At 39.7% G+C, this 16,386-nt stretch overlaps 1 protein-coding gene and 1 long non-coding RNA gene across 6 annotated transcripts in view; one reads left to right on the top strand and one right to left on the bottom strand.

The window, feature by feature from the left end:
• The window catches only part of LOC121635895 (plasma membrane calcium-transporting ATPase 1-like), a 115,035-nt gene that overhangs the window by 16,037 nt on the left and 82,612 nt on the right, over window positions 1-16,386 (top strand). The gene's annotated exons all lie outside the window — the stretch shown is intronic.
• Window positions 65-15,703, bottom strand: LOC121636164. The gene is made up of 4 exons (XR_006009664.1): window positions 15,637-15,703; window positions 11,995-12,000; window positions 6,869-6,873; window positions 65-75 (listed from the first exon to the last, which is right to left on the bottom strand). It is a non-coding gene; the product is annotated as an uncharacterized LOC121636164 (long non-coding RNA).

The raw sequence follows: 16,386 nt of genomic DNA, 5'->3' as shown, positions 1-16,386 counted from the left end.
CCTTTTTTTTATTAATCTCTGCTGAGAGTTGCACATGCGCAATAAAGTCCGCCAGGGGAAAAATATGGTGGCGGACTAGGGAGAGAACGTTAAAAGTCTGGGATAACTTCTACAAAATAAATTAAATACATGTGAGATTTGTAAAGCAGACCTTGTGTACCACAGAAGTACGTCTGCAATGCTCGAACTTTTAAAGAGGAGGCACGTCGGACTTACTTAACAACCTTATTTCAAAGCTGAAAGTGAAATAAGATCCATTTATAATAATCATGACATACATAATCCGATTGGTCGACTAGTCGCTTTAATAGTTGGTGACTAATCGTCCATCAGAATAGTCATTAGTTGCAGCCCTAGTTCACTGTGTTAATTGAGGAAAAAAGTTATGTTTGTTTATAAAGTTTGTCTCTCTGTGTCTCTGGGAGCTGGTGGATTATTTAGTTGGACTTGCAAAAATTGAACATTTTTCTATTTTCTTGTGTCGCGTCGCCCCCGTGTGCACGCCTAGGTGAACGAGCGCAACATTTCACATGCACGAATGTCGACTGTTGCTTGGCTGGAGGATGGCAGCGCTTTTCGTGTCATCGCGCAAGTTCAATAGAAAATGATGGAGAAGAAGCAACGTCGCCTCCCGTGTGTCCAGCCCTTAACTGGCGAGGGGTTTGCAACTCGCGCTGAATAAAACCAAAGCAGACGGGTCTGTGGGAGGAGTCTGCAGCAGAGCGCTGCAATGCCAGCTGCGCTCGATTTGCAACTGAAAACAGCACAAGAGGAAACTGAGAAGGACAAAAATAATCGGATCATTTCATTTTTATGATTGTTGAAAACCCAGATCTTAATTGTGATTAACAGTCAATTAATTGCCCAGCCCTAGCTGACGCACTGCTGATTTTTTTTTTTTTTTTTTAAAGCACTAGTGACTGTTTAAGGTGGTTAATTGACCTCCCAGTTAAAAATGAAAGCCATCCATGGAGTCCATAACTGTTTTGTTTATTGTAGTTGGGATCTGTTGCTGCTGTCCACATGCTGCTGGATATCTCTGCACTTGTTGTGTTGAGAGGTTTTGTAGAGTACAAGCTTTGATGTTTCAAAGCTGTTTTGGTGGCACCAGGAAGATCTGAACAAAACTAAGTGGATGGTTTTAATGTCACTCATTGCTGCCATATTTCTGTTACTTCTAGATGTGCTTCCAGATGTTATTGTATTATTGTAATTTGAATATGATCATGTGATTAGTGGTTTTGCAGTTTGTGAGAAAACCCCCATGGTTCCTGTTCAGACTGCAGAATCTGCAGCTCCTGTTGTAGGTTGTTTTCTACTCTCCCGACAGTGTGACCAGGACTCCATCCAGTCCTCAGTACTAGTCCCTGGCCTGTGGTCTGTTAAGCAGGGAGCAGGGTACGAGGAATGCAGTGTTTGTGTTGGAGAACTGGGCGTTGCCCGTTTGGCTATGGTGACTGCACACAATCAGTGCACAGTCATTCATCCCTGTGTACACACACACAGACAGAAACACAAATCTCGGATCTGACATGTACTCCGCTGTCAAAGCCAAGATGTTCCAAACTGGGACAAGATGAAATCTGTTAAAACATAAAGAATCAGAGGAAAAGGGACATGCTTGCTGCTGCTACTTGAAAAAAAAATCTCTGCTTTTCTTCAGAGACTGAATTTATTCTCAACTGTTTTTACTTTTGTTTCCTGAACTCTGAATGAGTGACTTCTGACTCTGGATGGGATCAGAGATTTGCTCTTCTGAACTGTATATGTGGTCTTTTTTTCACTGTTTGATTGTCAGTGCAGTCTTAGTCAATGAAAATTAAGTGGCTTTTAAGTGGGGGGGAGCTATGGGTGTGTGTGAAGGAGAGTTTCCATACATGACATTCACACCCTGTGTGCTTTCATGTGACTTTGAACGTGTCATGTCAGTGCCCTGCTTTCAGCAGCACAGATGACAGATTCAGATGGCGGATGCCTTTTAAACCAAAAACTTCTCCAACTTCTCAAACACCTGAATCAAATAAATTGCTCATTATCAGGCCTCTGCAGAGCTGAATGACATGTAGTTGAAGGAATTCAGGTTTTTGGAGAAGGGATGCACCTAAAAGATGTTGGATAGTCGCTCTCGAAGACTGGACTTGGGCACCCCTCTTCTAACCAATTGTTCCCAAACTACCCACTAGATACTGATAAATCCACTTGACCTTAATGTCATTTTTTCAGATTTGCAGCCTGATTATCTGGTTGTGAAATGCTGAATCTTATTTGGAACAAGAAGAAACTTGAAAATAACTTACCAGGAAACTAAAATCAATCGACTGGCTGTAATGATTTGACAATTAAAATATTTACTGTTTGAACTGTCCACTCTTGTAGTCTACTTTCAAAATTGCTTATTATATTTAACCTTTATTTTCTTTAAAATAGGTTTCCAAGCCATGATAGGCAGCAGCTCAATATACCATCAGGCCTCAGGTCACTAGTATGTCTTTAAATAATTTTTTATACCACTACACAGGAGATAAGCAAATATACACATTGTTCTTGTAAGATGACCTCTGATTTCAGCACACATTTCTGCTGGTCTCTGTGACATATCCTCATGGAGCAGTTTAGTTGAAGAGTGTTCCTTTATCTAAGACTGAGCTTTTGATCATTCCAGCCAGTCTCCATCCAATACAATACATAGTAATAGCCTTTTCAGCTGTCTTTGAAAAAAAGTTGGTGAGAAACCTGGGTGCCATGATTGACGGCCAGCTATCCCTCACATACTGACTCAGTATGCCGTGCAGCTCTTAATACATGCCATGGTTTTTTCCTGTCTGGATCACCGTAACTCCTTCCTAGCAGGTCTCCCAGCATGCAGTGTAACCCCTACAGGTTTAGTACATTGTGGTACATGTCTGGTGTTTGATCAACAAAGATATACAGGACACTCTAGTACTCATTGAACTTCACTGGCTACTCATGGCTCCTACATCGAATTCAAGCCACTTATGCTACCTTCAGTGACTTATCATTTTTGACCTCTTTGCTCCCCTCAGGATCATCTGGTACTTACATCTCTTGACTGCTCTCATTGGTGGTTCCATGATGGTGGTACGAGCTACAAAATGAACTAGAGCGGGTTTGTCCCTCTCTCCTGCCTCTCTTTCTTTACTTATAAGTTGTTTTGCATAGAAATGTCTGCTAAGTCAAATGTAAAATTATAAATATACTCTATTATTTTATTTTGTTTTACATTTCAAATGGTTCCTAGTAATAAACTTGCCATGATTATTTTTTTAAATGCACCTACTATGACATTAAAAATGTAATTGAGAGCCTAAAGTGTCATTGAGAAACCTAATACTTGAGGAACCTTTGATTTATATTTTTCCTTCTCGCGACTCACAAAAATGATGCTGTATCTACAAGATTATTGAGCCGGATCCGTGATCACTCTGGTATGTGCTCCCTGTTGCATAAACGTGTAATCTCCTTCGCCTGCTCCCATCAGACTCTTCTTATGAAGTTGACTGTCACGTTCTCAGTAGCTTCCTGATTGGGCTGTTAGTACACTCCTCCCACTCATTTATGTCAATAGCAGCTTGTGTTTTCTGCATTCACATGCTCTCCACTCTGACACCAAACATTCCTGGGCTTTGTGAAAAATAACTGTTCAGACTGACACATTGTCCCACTGGTCCTCAGCCCAACAAACAGCAGACTGTGAGGATTTTTTTCCATTCTGCTCTCAGTCACAAGATGCTCCACCAACAGTCATCTGAGACTGAGTAATGTGCAGCTTCTCTGCTGCAGGCTGGAATAGGCTGATGGTTGTTAGGGTTATTTTAATGCACAATAGGAAAGAAAATGTGCACCACAAAGCTAATTAGGAATCCAGATTGTCACATAATTTAATTTTTTTTCAGAAAACATTACATACTGCACTTCCTTTTTATACAAACTCAACAGGGTGTATCCTGGGTTGTTCTCCGAGATTAGATTTTTTTAAGACAGTAAATTATTGGAATAAAGCATTATTTTTATTTGTTAATACATACACACACACACACACACACACATACATATATATATATATATATATATATGTATATATATATATATATATATATATGTGTGTATGTATATATATATATGTATGTATATATATATATGTGTATGTATGTATATATATATATATATAAAACATAGGCATAACATGCAAAAGTCAAAGCTTTCCATAAGATTGTTTTTACTTTTATACTTGAATGATTTTGAAAAAAAAATCTTAATTGCAATTTTACTATCAAATACTGCCATTGAAATTTGTTTTTTTATCTTATAAAATTCAGCTTCCCTTCAGTGCTCATGCAAAAATGTTTTACATGAGATTGAGGATTACCACACGAGAACACATCAAAATATGAACTGCTCCATATTCCAATGCAAGGACGTAAAGTTGCGATATGAGCGGCTTCACTGACCACATCAATATGCACATACACAGACACATGCACACACACATAGAACACACTTCAACCATCAGACAGGGAAGGCATGTCAGACAATAGTTTGCTTCAGCCACCCACAAACAGATGAAAGTATTTGTTTCCCTTAATGCTCTGTTTTGTCCTCTCTCTTGTGCTTAATCTCTTTCCATTTGGTAAGAGTTCCAGTAAAATCAAACTTATCTTGGGTAGGTCTATCATGATAACAAATTTTGCTGTGCGATTAATTTAGTCAAATTATTGCCATAACGCAAGCGGTAATGTTGTCATTTTGAGACCATTTTCAACTAATATGACAATGCCAAAATTATGCAAGTACACCCTTTCTAAGATCAATAAAATTTCTAAAGAACATTTTATACTGGAACTGGTGGAAATTTTAAATAAAACAAAAACAATAAATAGAATGGACTCTGTCTCATTAACAATGAATGAAAACCAAACAGAACCAAAAACAAGTAGTTTGATAGAAAATAAAGTCTCCGTTCTGTAAACAAAATTGCTCATCAAGAAATATATATGTAAAAAATTAAACATGGGGCTCAGACTGGGAAAATCAGCAAAACTGTAAGTTAGTACCATTGTATTAAAAAAAAAAAAAAAAAAAAAACTAGAAAAATATATATAGTGCGCATTGTTGCTGTTTGTGAAGCTGAAATATCTCCCCTCATCACTGCGTGGCAGACTGATCTATGAGCAGTGAGTAAACCGCACGCTACTGCGATGTGACGCTGCGCCTTTTTTACATACACCGGGACACCGGCATAAAAGTTATGCAGCCCACTGGGATCAAAGGTTTACTGTGAGGGCGTGAGAAGCCACTCAAATGCGTCAGTCTCACAGCCAATGCGTGAGAGTTGGCAGCCCTGTAAAACAAACGTGGCATACCAGCTCGCACAGTGCTTCACCACGGTCTCACGCTGCAACATGCTGCCGTCAAGACACGAGAGAGATCACTCCGCAAGAAACGAGAGCGTTCAGTCCAGATACTCCATAGTAAAACCTGTTGTCATACACAGTCTATGGTTAAGTAAGATAAAAAAACAAATGAAAATCATTGTGTCTGACAGACTCATCGCACTCATTTTTTCTTACCGTTCAATTAATTTACTTATTGCTTATCGCAACAGGCCTCATCTTGTGAGGGTCATGCTCTGAAATGAGCATCAGACTGGTGAGGTTTGTGTTATTCAGTAAATTTCTTAATTGTGTTCTTTGTATGTTGAATTCATGTTCACATGATTTCAGAGTTCCTTATCTGTTCTGTTTAAATCTGATTATAATGTGTATGTTAATGAGTTAGTTGGCGTTACTTGTGGTGGATTCATCCATTATTAAGTCGAAAAGGACTTTTACCACAGCTTTGTCAATATCTTTCACAAGTGTACCTGTAAATTGTTGGTGCATTTCTGGCAGACCTTTTTCATTCATGTAGCTACCATATCTTGGTGATTCTAGAAGAATACCCCATCTCTTTCATGAATTTAACCAGATGAGAAAAATTAGCGTCAGTCAATCATTCAGCAGCGGTGGTCTGTCTGCTGGCAACATAACTCAAAGTTATGAATGGATTTTGATAAAATGTTTGGGAAATCTCAGAAATGGAATAAGGAACAGGTGATTAGATTTTGGGGGTGATCCAGAGCACCCCCTCGATCCAGGAAATTTTTTAAGGATTTTTAAAAACAATAATAGGGATATAGGGATAATTTTGCCATTAAAGCTTTTATTTTTTTTTATATTTTATTTTTTATTGTTTTCATACATACAAACAACACCAGTATAGATCAGTAAACAAACAGAAACAATCAGAACAGGCACAGACTGTTAAGAGAAACCATCAATAAATAACAGTGTGGTCTAAGAGTAGCTTGGCATTTATAGATTTTTACATAGGGTGACGTGAATTTTTATTTTGGTATTGTTATGGACTGTATCCCTTTGTTAAGATTAGAGAGTAGGTTTACTTATATCAGCCTCAGAGGATAGCTACATTTCCCATTCCATTACCTACACAGACAAAAAACACTAACAGTATCAACACCTACATCAGTGTGATATGCAACACACACCTTGGTTTATAGTCGTATCATTGTATGTATATTTCATTTTCATTGTGAGGGTGCGCAAGTCTTCCATTTCTTCCAGTAGTCATTGAATTTATCTATGTTCAGGTTCAGGGAGAAGGTTATTCTTTCCATGTTATATATCTCGTTTACAATTACTATCCACTCGGTTTTAGTTGGAAGATCTTTTGACAGCCAATGTCTTGTTATTGCCTTTTTGCTGGCTACCAACAATATGTTGATCAAGTATGCCATTAAAGCTTTTAACTGAAAAGTAGTGCCCACAATCTTTGGAAAAATAAAAATTACAATGGCTTGGTGGAGGTCTGCGCTCTCTGAGTGCTTCTAGTTTACTACTGAAACGGTTTGATAACTCTGTTGCAATTCTGTAATTCTATAATCAAATTAAATGATAATTGCCCTTAACTTGTGACCACGTGTTAGTTAAGCATACGTGTAATCCCTGGCCACGACTTAATAATGCAAGATCACAGGATAACATCTTTTTTTTGTCAGTGTCATCAGATGGGCTCGGTAGTTTTGTACTATTAAGTTTTAAGAAGCCTGTTAATTTCCTCTTCAAATTACAAGTGCCCCTCTGAAGTAGCCTGTTTTCTTTACAGCTGCTGTGTAGAAACAACATTGACTTGCGATGCAGAATTGATGGCAAAAGGCAGAACACTGTACATTAAATTGTGCCGTTTATGGCACCACTGTTATATTCAAGTCATGGAAATATTCTGAGCCAGTTAGTCTAAAAGTTTTCTTTGGACTGCTTGGTAATTTTACCGGCACCAGCGCTGCCTGAGGACTCTGAGAATTTTGGTCATTTCCGGCATCACTGACACTAGAACCAATACTAGTGCTGATCTTTTCTTCTGGTGTCTTTCCCATTTAGGTGATCTAAGGGTAGGTGTACGTTTTAACCAGCAGTCCGTGAAGGGATCGTCTTAGCGGCAACGTTTAGTTTACCAGCGGGAGCGATGCTATGACAGCACAGGGAGCTCAGAGCTGAGAAGGAGGGAGCGCGCTAAATCTGTAGCAGAAGTCTTCCGCTTCCTTTCAGTTGTATGTCTCTGATTAAAACTTTCACTACACATTATTACACACCACCGTAATTGTACGTGGGAACTTCCCAGATTATAATAACTAGGTTTGCGGGAATCAGTTATATCAGTGGTTCTTAACCTTTTTGGAGGCACCGAACCCCACCAGTTTCATATGCTCCTTCACCGAACCCTTCTTTAGTAAAAAATAAAATGTGATTTTTTTTTACTGGTGCACGAAATGAATAGTGCATTAATATCACCTTGTTCACTGACGCACACCGCTGGTCAGATGGAGGGTTATTAAAGAAGGTGTTGTTAAACAGGAAGTGATACGCTGGCAGCGCGTCCACTCCTTTACAGCCGTTTTACAACGTGTCATCACAGTGGGTAAAAGTACCAGTTCCCCGCCGCCACGTCATGAGTCCGTACGGCGATCGACCCTTTAGATCGCCTTATTTGCCTGGATCGGCGCTCGGGAGATAACGGGCTAATTCCGATGTGTGGTCCCGACTGAGAAGGAGGTCTCACTCTGCTGCTTATCCAGCGCTCTCAAAGCGGACCGGTAGGGAGTCTCACTCAGACACATATACAGCCCTAGCGGTCTGATAGGGAGGTCTCACTCTGCTGCATAAACCAGCGACCTCAAAGCGGACCGGTTGGAAATCTCAGAGCAGGACGCTTTCACTAACTGTAGACTAGACTGAGGGGTGGACCTCTGCGGCGGACGCTCCACCGAACCCCTGAGACCGACTCACCGAACCCCTAGGGTTCGATCGAACCCAGGTTAAGAACCACTGAGTTATATTATGCTCGAATCCCGCAGTGACTGTCATGCCCTGACCTCTGCTTTCTTTTTGTAGACCTGACTACAGCAGATGGTCACATGTTTTATGTATTTATTCATTTTTATAGTCTGTGCTGGTGGCTTGGCTGGCACTCTGAATGTGTGGCCTTTAAAGGTCCCATATTATACACTTTATTCCCAATCTGAGACCATTCATTAATATCTAAATTAAATATTTCCGCCATGGTATGGACAAATCGACCCTCAGTTTGAGTGCAGCGGCTTCTCTTCACCTCCCTCTTTTTAGCAGCTTCAGAAATGTGCCGTTTATGGTGGGCGGAACCCTGGTGGAGCAGCTCAGCTGTTGGCTCCGCCCATCGCATCGCCCGTCATGAGGTGATTGACAGGTTAGGCCTTAGCGGTAACTAGACGCTGATTACAGCGTAGTGAAGGATAAACAAACGCCGGAACACCGGAACCCATTCCTGAAGCCCCCATTACCGACCCAAACCGTGACGCACGGAGAACACAGCTAGCTACGCTCACCAATCTGATGCACAATGGCACCGGATACAAACAGTAGAAACAGTGACTTGGCTACATTTACAACAGTGCTAATATATTTTCAAGCTATCAGACTAATAAGGCCGAAACGATAAAATAACTGCCAGCTCTTACCTCTCCAGCTGTGTCACGGGCAGTTGGTATTGAACCTGGCTTCAGCTTCAAACGGTTGGCGAAGCCTGCTTTCCATGCCCCCATGTTGTGGAAACAGTCCTCTTTGAAATGCTGGCCACAGACATGCAAAACCTTTGGAAGTTTTCCGGGTACATTTCCTCCAAAAATAAAATTAATCCACTCAGTCCTCGTGGGTTCAGTGGATGGAAGTAAAAAAACGTTTTCGTGTTCATTTATGCAGCCACAAACAGAACAGTGCTTCTGTCGCTTAGCCATGTCCGCTAACGAGGGTTGCTGAAAAGGATAAACACTGGGCGCTAGGTGATTTTTAGAGGGCGGGCTTTGAGAGCCGGTAGGCGGGTCCATCGCTCTGTGGGGAGTGGTTATTGTCCCTTATGACGTCTTAACGTACACGCTTTCAAACTCGCTCACTTCAGCGTTTACTTCCCTAGAGGTGGAGCAGGGGGGAGAGAGAGCGCCTGAAAGAGTTTCACACTTACGGGTCTCCTACACATGCGGGGGGACCAGTATGACTGTTCCAAAACCATTAAAAAGTGAATTTTGCATAATATGGGACCTTTAACAAAATGATGTCCAGCCAACCAAATCCACACAACACTAAATTTAGCTTTTAAAAATTTGTTGAGTGCAGCTAACTTTTTTTCTTGGCCGCACTGGTATGCCCAACATTTCACAGGTCTAGGTGAAGGACTTTTATCTCACTGAATATCTGTCTGCATATTCTGTGTTCAGTCCCTCTTTCCTGAGCTCAGAGAAGAATAACACCCTGATAAAAAAGCCAAGAGAAAGGATGGGTCTTCACCTCTGATTGGCTCTGATCCACAGCTGCGTTGATTTGAAATTAACAGCAATGTACAACAGACATCCGGTACGACGAAGAACAACACAGAATTGTGGAAGCTGGAATCAATTTGTAAAACGTGGAATTTGCTCACATGTGGCTGTTATCTAATTTAATAGATTTTCACTGTGCCTGAGCAACTTGAAGCAGAAAAGTTAAATGATTGGTTGAATAGGTTTTGACCGCTGCGGCCCCCCCATCTGTGTGACATCACCTACACTAACCCAGCTCAAATCTCCGCCAGAAGTTTCAGCGGTGGCTAATATGTTATAAAAAAAAATGAAGAAATCCAATGCTACGCAACTCTAGAATATATAATATAGACAACATCTTGATGTTAATAAAACCTAGAAAGAATATATGATCCATTGTAAGTTCAAATACTACTCAGAAATATAATGACGGTAGACTACGTTTGTTTAGCGGTGCACGTTCCTGTGATGGACATGACGTTCTTGCTGTAATGCCGGAGCAGTAGAAATACTTTGGCTGCTCCTCACCGGACTGTGTGTGTTTCCATCTTCACCTCCCAGAGAGAGTTTTAAAAACTGATATTTTTGTCTGGTTTTAAGCTGGCTGGCGTGTTTTCCAACATGCGCTCTATGTCCGCAGACAGAAGTGTGTGCGCTAATGTGTAAATGGTAAATGGACTTGTACTTATATAGCGCTTTTCCAGTCAGTTTGACCACTCAAAGCGCTTTACACTACTTATCACATTCACCCATTCACACACACACATTCACACCCCGATAGGCACATCGGGAGGCAACGTGGGGTTAAGTGTCTTGCCCAAAGACACTTCGGCATGTAGTCAGTGGAAGCCTGGAATTGATCTGCCTACCTTCCGGTCAAAAGACGACTGCTCTTCCTCCTGAGCTACAGCCGCCACACTGTGTAGCATCAGGGTAGAACTCTGAGCGACACAAGAGAGCATCTATGACCTGCTGTCTTGTACATCAGATCAATAATATCAGACTGTTTAGTAATAAATGTTACTAAATAAACTCTACCAAGGTACCTGTTAAGTTTAAATTCCAGTTAGTTGAACAGTCTGCTCCATAAAGGGTTTTACTGAAAAATACTGCATTTGTTTAATTGAGTGATACATTGATTTTTTTTTTCCTCCTACAGCAGCTGTGTGCTCATGGCACTACCGAAAATCACACTGAAACTAAAGGCCCTGTTATTACTGGTGTTAATTAAAGCACGTCATGATTATTGGTGTTAATGTAACAGGCTGTAAATCATTTAGTAATCTTTAAGCAGGTAGAACTATGGCCTTCTTTATCGACTACTTAAATATGTCATTAAAGACGAAGGGGTGTGTGCACATGCCTTTAGTTCTGAACAAAGAAAACGTCATCTGAATACCAGTCTGTGCCTCACACTGATGTTTAGTTGCCTGTTTGGCTGGTTCTTCAATCCTTAACATGACACAATAGAGAATAATGATGGCTGGTCAGTAGTTCAAAACTCCAAATACAGAAAATGAAAGCACCAAAAACAGCTGATTAAGCAGAGATGTGGTCTGAAGCAGCTCTACAGTATCATCACTTCCTTCCTGGCTGTAAGCTGGAACTATTGGTTGTTGGTAGGAATGTAGACCTAGTGCAGACTTGACTTTCGGTAACTCTAGTTTTCTTTGTGAATACATATTCAGCTGTGTGATAAGAAGTTACAAGCCTTAGACTCCCTGATAATGATGGCAGCCTTTGGAATAAATAAGGTCAAGTTTTAGTTTTTATTAATTTTTATAATTTATAAATAATTAGGTTTTATGTTTAGTCTTGTATGTAGCTTCATTTATTTTTTATAAACCAAAGAAGCTAAATGTTAATATTTTCTGGTGGATGTACATATTAGGGCTGCACAATATATCAAAACTTTACCTTTATCGCGATATTAGATTTTGTGATACATGTATTGCAGCAGCTGCCTAAACTCTGATAAGCAGTGTCCGAAATTAACTTTTTGACTCACCAGCCAAGTTGGCTGGTAGATGAAAAAATCCACTGGCCAAACATATTTTTTACTGGCCAAATTATTAAGTTATTTTACAAACACATACCTCTAAGCACATGTTATTTTCTATAATACTACTTTGTGTTGTATCCAAACTGAAAGTGGAAGTCACAGCAACATTAAACAAAGGCAACAAGAAAAATGGTTTTATTTGATCAAATGTTAATTCATTAACTAAAACCTGATCAGACTCGTCCCTCTCTACTCTTCGTCTGGCCTCCTCTCCTAACAGTCCTTGTGCCACAGCATTACAGCCTTGGTGGGATCATACTCCCTAATTTTTGCTTTTTTTATTGTTTAAAAACTAAACTTAACAAAAATGAATAATAAATAAATTTAAAGCTTATTGATCTGATTCATGACAAATCAGTAATATTGAATATAAATAGCTTATCAATCATCATAAAAGCTGATTTATAATAATAATAATGAACTTAATAACTGATCAGTACAATAATAATAAGTATCATTATCATATTTATAAGTTAATCGGTTGACAGCTGTTTGTAGTCTTGCGGATTCACGTCGCTCCCGTTAAGCAGCTGTCGTCACCCTTCAGCTAACAGGCTAACATCACGTCCAGCAGAGTGCTGCTGTGCCGACAGTGTGACGCGCAGGTGTGTTACCGTCTACAGTCGGCGCGTGGGAAGCGAGCGGAACTGGTTCGTGAAGCCGACAGAAGGCGCGGCTATATCCAAACTTTTGACTGAATTTTCTGGTTGGGGCTGTAAGCCCTGCTGATTTATCCTCCAGTTCACCGTTCTTTCTTTTGGAAAGCTGACCGGCTCCTGCTAAAAATCTCCACATATTCACCCTACTTAATTAGCCTGAGCTAAACAGTAAACGGAACTGAAACAGTGGAGCACTTTCTTGTTTCATGTGCGAGTGTTTGCGTCAGTGTGCATCGTTCATACATGCAGACAGCAGAGGAACATAAAGAAGAAATCCACCAAAAGGAAGACTTAAAAACATGACTAATTTGGTACAAACATTTACTGACCATGTGGCAGATAGCCAGCTGAGATTTACTCGCCAAACGTAAAATTTACTCGCATTTGGCGCCTTGTGAGTGTTAATTTCGGACCCTGGCGATAAGTAGTCCCTATCTGCATATTTTGAGGAGGTGATGTGACACTGTTCATAACGCTGCTTAGTATTCATACTCTGTGCACATCAGTGGCATATCAAATGGACTCTTGCTGTCCTGGATATCTGCTTCATGTAGATGCTAATGGCTGCTGCATTAGAACACATGGAGTAAGCATTCTGATGGTGGAAGGTAACATGAGGAACAAGGAAAATGTGGATGTTGAAAAACTTGTTGCTAAACAGAAGAGGACATCTGCTATTTCAAACTACATTGGTTAGAGGAGAGATGACACACTACAGGCACAGGTACTCTGGAGGACATGTCGAATACTTGTGCCAAACACCAGGGGACACAGGTTTAATCTCCGCTGCCACTTACAGGACAACCGCAAGGAGCAACCCAACCAATGTTTTGTGTGTTGTGGCGCTGCCTTAATTGTGAGCCCTAATTACCTCGTGTCTGCTGACATAGCGTTATGGACAGATGATGTTGGTCAACCGTTACTGATGAGGGCATCTTTTCTGCATTATCACAATTATTCTTTTTATCATATATCATCGGTCTATTAATGTCTAAAACTCTTGTTGATTTGACAGAAACTGCTTTTGACAATCCACACTGGAATATAAAATGAATCTCCATTATAATTGATCAAAAGTTGGTAAAGAAACATCTTAAAACTTTTGCAAAGGCTGTCAGTTTTCTATTTTATTCATGGTCTTCAGGCTGAAAGACACCATAGTACATGTTCTGTTTGTGTTGCTGATGAAATAATTTTTATTAAGAAGAGTTACTAAAATCTAGCATTAGCTAAAACATGCTACTAGCTTTATTATAGCACAAGCTATAAAGTTCAGCAGCCGTCTGTGCTTGAGTATTGTGAGTTGAGCTCAGTATGAGTAAAAATTAAAGCAGTAGCTTTACATATTTTATTTATTGCAGATCATATTCTCCATCCAACGTCCAACAGTGTTATTGCATGTTTTCCTGATATCGTGCAGCCGTGGCACATATCATTTAAACTTTGTGTCCATATTTACTGTTTTTCTGAAGTTTACAGAAGTAAAATGACAAGACATGTAGTTTATCTGTGCAGACCAATGTGAACCAACCAAAAAGGCAGAAGAAGTCATTATGGAGACGTCTTTTCATGCTACTAACCTGTATAGTATTTCCATAAGTCAGCCCTGTGAAAACTTTTAAATGCATTGACATAAAGTGAATGATGCAGACTTTTTATGACTGTTCCCAACATTTTGTCCTGCACTTCCTAAACTCCAAGGTGAGAATGATATTAAATCTGGACTGATTATATTCTAATTGCAGATTAGAAAACTTGTTTGATTTTTCATTATCAGAAAATGATCCATAAATCTAGTTTTATCACACAAATACCAAAGTAACATCTTCAATGACAGAGGTTAGACAGAGCCACTGATTTTAAGGAGAACAGAAACTGCAAAAGTGCTCAAACATTGTATTACTCAAGCTGTTGACACTTCATGTGCCGGACAGTCATGTTGGACTTTGTGGTCGGGGCTGAGGAACTTCCTTCGAAATGGCTTTGGTCTGAAATGTGATTTTGCTGAAATTTCCTTCTGTGAATTGGAAATTCGTTGTTTATTTTGTTTTGTTTGTGATCTGATACTGTGCAATTCACACCACTTGACTGCAGGCAACTTCTGTTAACATGTTAGCTGGAGTCTCCATGTCTTGGTATCATGAGTTGGTGTTATCACATACACCAGGTTCACATACTTGTGCAAAACCCTCTGTGATGCTACTTTAGAAGAAATCATTTTTCTCTGTCTTAAATTTGAAAGCACAATTTCACATGCTCCAGTTAAATATCATTAGTCATGTCATCAGTCCGAGCTGATGAAGGACAAGGACACAGTTGGTTTTAAAAAGGAACGGGTTTTATTTACCCAAAAGAATACTCACGAACAATTTTGGGGCCTTAAAAGAGGTCAAATGAAAAAAAAAAACTAAACAAAAGTATAACAATAACTCAGAAAACTTTAAAGTGTTTAACATGAAACTCAAAGAAAACCAAACTAACACAAGAACCAAACGGACCTAACAAACATGAAACAAAGGGGCACTTAAATACTGGCCGATCAGACCAATCTAGAACACATGAGGGGTTAACAAATACTAACAAATGCATTAAACAATGAGAAAAAACCTAAACAGTTAGTTCACTTATTACTTTAAAAAAGGAATTACTAAAAATGATAAAAGAAATCAAACTAATCAAAATCCAAACATCAAATCTAAATATTTAAAGATATGGAGGCCCATGGCACTTCCTGTTCCTTGGCTTCCACCGGTTGTGCTCACTTCTGCCCCAAGCGTTCATAAGACTCCCCCAGCACCATTAAGAGAAAAGAATATATGTTCAATACACAGAACTTAAACAGAATTAAAAATACAATGGTGCACGCTAACAAAAGAGAACTAAAGCATTTCAACCTTATTTAAACAAAATAGTGTTACCTCAAACTAACATAACTGAAATGTGTTGGTGTAGTGGCGATTACCGCTTGTAAATGTGTGGCTGTAGGTACGACCATTACATCAAAGCAGAACAGCAACTTTGTCACCATTATCCCCCATAGGGCATGGTATGACTTGTCCATGTAGTTCCTGGTAATAAACAGCTTCAGGGATTGATGCTCCTATCCAGCTGCTGTTCCCAACTCCTCAGTAAGAAAAGTAACTATTGGCTGTCCTAGAAGTAGCTAATTAGCATAATCAGGCTATAACATGTAGTTGTAATCAATGCTGCCATAAAGAGGGATGTTGTGGAAAAGTAAAAAAAATAAATTAATTTTTGACAACCTAAAAATGTTTAGAACAGCAAAAATAAATTAATAATAAAAAATAATTTCTTTATTTTTTAGTTCAGTTTAAGTGTGTTTTGTTTTTTAATTAGGAGTCTGAAACATGTCACAACACTTAACTTTTTAAATATTTTTGTCCACACTCTTCATTAATAGACATTACTCTGACGGTATGCCAGGACAGGATGACCTGCAGCAGCTTTGTACGTTTCATTTTCAGCCTGGTCATGAAACAGGTGAAAGTCGTCTGCTCTGAATGCAGCTGGGAGCTGCCATGTGAGGAGCAAGCCTCGTATGAGTGCTTTTGGATGGGGGAGGGGTCTGCGCAGCACCCGCTCTTCATTGGGAAAAGTAAACTATGTTCATTCACATCAGTCTCCAAAAGTCTCCAATACTACCAGAAAAAGTCGCTAGAGGGGTCTAAAAACTCACTAAATATAGCGACAAAGTCGCTAAGTTGGCAACACTGACGAATAGTAAATTCCTCCAAGACCCA

Source organism: Melanotaenia boesemani, chromosome 3 (genome assembly GCF_017639745.1).
Source record: "Melanotaenia boesemani isolate fMelBoe1 chromosome 3, fMelBoe1.pri, whole genome shotgun sequence".
Taxonomy (NCBI): Eukaryota; Metazoa; Chordata; class Actinopteri; order Atheriniformes; family Melanotaeniidae; genus Melanotaenia; species Melanotaenia boesemani.
Note: the sequence above shows the minus strand (reverse complement) of the source record. Positions and strands in the feature narration are given on the sequence as shown.